Source organism: Hyla sarda, chromosome 9 (genome assembly GCF_029499605.1).
Source record: "Hyla sarda isolate aHylSar1 chromosome 9, aHylSar1.hap1, whole genome shotgun sequence".
NCBI lineage: Eukaryota > Metazoa > Chordata > Amphibia > Anura > Hylidae > Hyla > Hyla sarda.
The window spans coordinates 139,311,069-139,317,286 of record NC_079197.1 but is presented as its reverse complement, the minus strand read 5'-3'; positions in this window follow the sequence as shown (position 1 = coordinate 139,317,286).

Below are 6,218 nucleotides of genomic sequence, written 5' to 3'. Positions count from 1 at the left end.
TGGGGGGCGTTTTTCCCTTTTACCTCTTGTCAAAATGAAAAGTAAAGGGCAACACCAGCGTGTTAGTGTAAAAAATTTATTTTTTTACACTAACACGCTGTTGTAGACCCCAACTTCACCTTTTCATAAGGGGTTAAAGGAGAAAAATCCCCCCAAAATTTGTAACACAATTTCTCCCGAGTACGGCGATACCCCATATGTGGCCCTAAACTGTTGCCTTGAAATACGACAGGGCTCCAAAGTGAGAGAGCGCCATGCGCATTTGAGGCCTGAATTAGGGACTTGCATAGGGGTGGACATAGGGGTATTCTACGCCAGTGATTCCCAAACAGGGTGCCTCCAGCTGTTGCAAAACTCCCAGCATGCTTGGACAGTCAACGGCTGTCCAGCAATACTGGGAGTTGTTGTTTTGCAACAGCTGGAGGCTCCATTTTGGAAACAGTGGCGTACCGGATGTTTTTCATTTTTATTGGGAGGAGAGGGGGGCTGTGTAGGGGTATGTGTATATGTAGTGTTTTTTACTTTTTATTTTATTTTGTGTTAGTGTAGTGTAGTGTTTTTAGGGTACCGTCACACGGGCGGGGGGTTACAGCGAGTTCCCGCTGCGAGTTTGAGCTGCCGCGCAAAATTTGCTGCATCGCAAACTTGCAGCCTGATACTCACTGTAAGCCCCCTGCCCATGTGAATGTACCCTGTACATTCACAGGGGGGGGACCTCCAGCTGTTACAAAACTACAACTCCCAGCATGCACAGTTTATCAGTGCATGCTGGTAGTTATAGTTTTGCAACAGCTGGAGGCACACGGTTGGGAAACACTGAGTTAGGAAACAGACAATGTTTCCCAACCAGTATGCCTCCAGTTGTTGCAAAACCACAACTCCCAGCATTCTCAGACATGCTGGGAGTAGTAGTTCGGCAACATCTTTAGAGCCAGATGTTGCCGAACTACAACTCCCAGCATGCTGGGAGTTGTAGTTTTGCAACATCTGGAGGACTACAGTTTGCAGACCACTAATACAGTGGTTCCCAATCTGTGCCCTTCCAGATGTTGCAAAACTACAACTCCCAGTATGCCCAAACTGTCCAGGCATGCTGGGAGTTGTAGTTCTGCAACATCTGAAGGGCCAGATGTTACAGAACTACAACTCCCAGCATGCCTGGACAGTAAGGGCATGCTGAGAATGTGTAGTTTTGCAACATCTGGAAGGGCACAGTGGTCTCCAAACTGTGGACCTCCAGATGTTGCAAAACTGCAACTCCCAGCATGCCCAGACGCCAAGGGCTGTCTGGGCATGCTGGGAGTTGTAGTTTACAGGGTCCCAATACAGCAATGCATGTCGCTTTACGGCGACGTGCATTGCTGTAAAGGGCCCGACCGCGGCTGAAGATATACTCACCTGTCGCCGCCGCCGCCATCTTCATCGCCGGGATCCGGGTCTTCAGGGACGAGGTAAGTACCGGGGCCGGTCCCCAGCACTCCCCCGTCCCCCGCCGCGTCCTCCGGTCTTCCTCCCGTCCTCTCCGGACTTCAAGGGGCCGGGCAGGACGGGAGGAAGTAACCGCCCCCCCTCCTGCGATTGGTCGGTTAGTTAACCGACAGATCGCAGGGTATAGGAGGAGGTGGCCGGCTTGCCACCTCGCTCCTAGGCTCCAGCATGGTCCTGGATGTCTGTGACAGCCGGGATCATGCGAAATTACCGGGCGGTCGGGTCCCAGAGACCCGATCAGCCCGGTATCGCCGCAGATCGCAAGGGCGATTTCTCTTGCGATTTGCGGCGATCGCCGACATGGGGGGCCTACATGGCCCCCCTCGGCGTTTGCCCTGGATGCCTGCTGAAGGATTTCAGCAGGCATCCAGTTCCGATCTCTGCCCGGCGAGCGGCAGGGACCGGAAATACAACAGGACGTTCTCTAACGTCCTTGGGCATTAAAGCCCAGGTAGTGGGGACGTTAGAGAACGTCCTATGTCCTTAACAGGTTAAAGCTTTGGCCCGCATGAAATCCCAAGCGGACAAGAAACACAGGGCCCCTCCTGTGTTTTCTCCAGGTGACAGAGTATGGCTCTCGGCCAAATACATCCGTTTTAGGGTACCAAGTTACAAACTAGGACCCCGTTACTTGGGTCCCTACAAGCTTCATCTTCCCTCCACTCTTAGGATCCCTAACTCATTCCATGTCTCCCTCCTCAAGCCAGCTATCTTTAACCGGTTCTCCCCCAAGGCCACCACTCCTAGTCCAGTGGCCGGCACGTCGGACATTTTTTCTGTCAAAGAAATCCTGGCTTCCAAGTTGATCCGGGGGAGAATATTTTTTTTTGGTCGACTGGGAAGGCTGTGGTCCTGAGGAGAGGTCTTGGGAACCGGAGAACATCTTGGACCGCAACCTTATCCTCAGGTTTCTGGGCACCAAGAAGAGAGGGAGACCTAAGGGGGGGGGGGGGGTACTGTTACAGTGTGCGCTCCGGTCCCCGCTCCTGGACTGGAGCGCTCACTGCCCCTGTCCCGGTCCACTAAGTCCCTGCGCGTCCCGGTCAGACACGCTGACCGGGAGCGCAGAGTGATCCCCGGAGATGCGGTTAGCGTGGCGGGAGGTTCCCACTCACGCGCCGCATCCAGACACTGTCCCTTACCTTCTGTGGCTCCTCGTCTCCCATCTGTGTCCCGGCGCGTGCGGCCCCACTCTCTAGGGCGCGCGCGTGCCGGCTTCATGAAATTTAAAGGGCCAGCGCACCATTAATTGGTGCCTGGCCCAAAGTGCCCTATAAATGGTTCCTGCCCCTTCCTGCCCTTGCCGGATCTTTGTGCCTCGTGCCAAGAGAAAGCGTTCCCTGTTATTAAAGTGTTCCCTGCCTGTTGCCGACCCTTGCCCGTGACCACCGCCTCTGAACCCGTGCTGCCTGCCTAGACCTGTTGCTAGTGACGACCGCTTCTGATCCTGTGCCGCCTGCCCTGACCTTTGCTACGTCCGACTACGCTTCTGCCTGTTCCTCCTGTACCTCAGCAACCAGAGGTGTTGAGTCGCTATCTGGTGGAACGACCTGGGGGCTACCTGCCGCAGCAAGACCATTCCGCTTTGCGGCGAGCTCTGGTGAAGACCAGTAGCGCCTTAGATTGCGTTCCCTGGGTACGGCCCACGCCATCACTCCTCTGGTCCAGTGGATCCACCTCCAGTCCCCTGTCCGGGCCGTTACAGTGTATTTTAAGATCCACACTTATATCTTAATGAAAAGACACAATGTGGAACCTGTTGATTGTAGGCAAAGACCCTCGTTCCCCCACATTTATGTGGTCGGTACGCAGAGTGAGCCCAAAGTGTATTTTAACATCCACGCTTATATCTTAATGAAAAGACACAATGTGGAACCTATTGAATGTAGGCAAAGACTTTCGTTCCCCCACATTTATGTGGTCGGTACGTAGAGTCAGCCCAAAGTGTATTTTAAGATCCACACTTATAGCTTAATGAAAAGACACAATGTGGAACCTATTGAATGTATGCTGTTGCGGTTCTAAGGTGATAATCCTGTCTGCAGCTCCACTTATTGTGGAAAATCCTGCATACTACACCAATTGTGATTTTAGAATTAGAGTAAGACAAACATGCCCCTCCCCCAACCATGTGCTCTCTTTGTTAGTCCCCAAAATGGCCACCAACTATATGAAAAACGGAAGCAGGAAGTTCAGGCTAACACTATAGGTCCCAAATATGTTTGTAAAAGCACCCAGAAACACTGATTAAGTTTTGTACAACTATGAAATAATTGTACAAGGTATTTTGGCAGAAATGTCTTGTACCAGCAGTGTATCCAACCAAATTAACATTCACTCAGTAACCAGCAAAGTTGATAACATTTAATAAAATATTAATTAGCTAAATCAAAGAAGACATACATACAACATACAAGCATTAATACAACAGTACATACCCTATGTTTAGCAAACTAGCATGAATCTACCCAAGTGATACATGAAATATTTAGTGTAGAAATGATACAATCAATATACTTATCCATCCTAGGCTTAAAGGGGTTATCCAGGAAAAAAACTTTTTTTTTATATATATATCAACTGTCTCCAGAAAGTTAAACAGATTTGTAAATTACTTCTATTAAAAAATCTTAATCCTTTCAGTACTTATGAGCTTCTGAAGTAAAGGTTGTTCTTTTCTGTCTAAGTGCTCTCTGATGACACGTGTCTCAGGAAACGCCCAGTTTAGAAGCAAATTCATCAGAGAGCACTTAGACAGAAAAGAACAACCTTAACTTCAGAAGCTCATAAGTACTGAAAGGATTAAGATTTTTTAATAGAAGTAATTTACAAATCTGTTTAACTTTCTGGAGCCAGTTGATATATAAAAAAAAGTTTTTTCCTGGAATACCCCTTTAAGGAGCATAAAAATGCTCCCTTCTCGAAGGAAGATCCCAATAGAAAGAGAGCGAGGGCCATCTGGTTTCCTGTGAAATCCCCTAATGCCCCACCCCTTTGGCCTAATGTCCGCCTGCTCTCCTCACATAACCTGGAAAAACAGGTTCTCTAGCCCAGCCTACTGTTGCTGTATGTGACTAAGCTTTAGACCGTGGGGACAGGGAAATTTATACTAAATGATGGATATAAAAACACATAATTTCAATGTCCATAACATTCCACCTCTTGCTTTTACACCATAATTTACCAATGTTAGGTGATTCCCTAATTCCATGTCTGCTAGTTTACCAAACATACAACATGTATATCTCCATAAAACAAATACAAATTAATTATATTCCCCAGTTTCCCCATCCACCCAAATAATCCGGTGTTTGGTGTTCCATGGAGTTTTGAATCTAAGGCTAGGCGATTGTTAGAGCTTCAGCCCTTATTTGTAGCTTCTCTTGAGACAGTTTCTTTAAAGCGTCCTTGTGGTGGCCAAAGAATTTCCCAAAATGTGCTGGAGGGTATTCTTTGGTTCTGGGTTCTCCTGTCTCGCGATGTCATCCAAACCCAGTCTTGACAACTTGATCCTTGTCATCTTCCAACCACGGGATGCTGAGGAATGGGTAACCTTCTTCACTCCATTAGAAGCGCTGGTCATCTGGTCATCTCTCTGTGGTGATAGCAGGTATTGGAAGAAAATGTGGACGAATTTTGGCGCTGGAACTCTGGATATTAGGAAAATCAGGAACACATCCGCATTCCTTTCAGAGGCTTTATTGTGAATACATAAGCTACGCGTTTCTGGTCCGAACCGGACCCTTCGTCATGCAAGGTATATATACTTTGCCTGACGAAGGGTCCGGTTCGGACCAGAAACGCGTAGCTTATGGATTCACAATAAAGCCTCTGAAAGGAATGCGGATGTGTTCCTGATTTTCTTAATATCCAGAGTTTCAGCGCCAAAATTCGTCCACATTTTCTTCCAATACCTGCTATTACGTTACACTGGGACAGCGTGCCTGCTACCAGAGGACTGTGGCTGCGGACCTGGGAATTGTTAGCATACCACGCTTTTTAGGTGTTGTGCCCTGAGCGCAACGCCCTCCGGTGAGTTTAACCTTGAATACGTGTAAACTCAATTTTTAAACGTTCTTCACTAGGGGCGCAATTTCAATCTTTCTTTTTTCCTCTCCCTTTATGTTTCATCTCTCTGTGGTGAGCTTGGATTCTTCTGATTGGAGGTCCATGGGTTGAGCGGGTTACACTGCCACTAATCTGCTGAACGGAAAATAAACAGGTTTTAGAGTCACTTTCCAACAATACAATTTTAGTATTTCCAGGCCCATCAGAGATTCTCTCCTGCCTGTGCTGATCAGTGAACCTTCGTAAAACCCAACACTAGACACAGTTGAACTCCACTCTGCATATCCATACTCACTTTCCCAGCATTATTCCAACCATTGCTAACTAATTTATGAGTTTGAGTGTTAACTCAGTCCCTCTAGGCATGTTGCCTTCTAAAGGAAAGGAATAGCTTTTGCTAACCCCCCCCCCCCCCCACCTCTTGAAAAAATCTAAATGGTTAGTTAGTTTATCACTAATTTGTTTTCCCCAAAAATATGAGGAGGCTCCTGTAAATGTCAACCCAAACTAACAAAAGTATTGCCATTTTTACATGTAAGCCTATGCTATGACCCTAGTGGCCAGAAAAGAAAATGTAGTTGCACACAGTCCGTATCTTATGTGTCTCCATTGTTTTTCCTGTAAGATAAAACAAGTGAAACATTATTTACATGTAAAAGGAA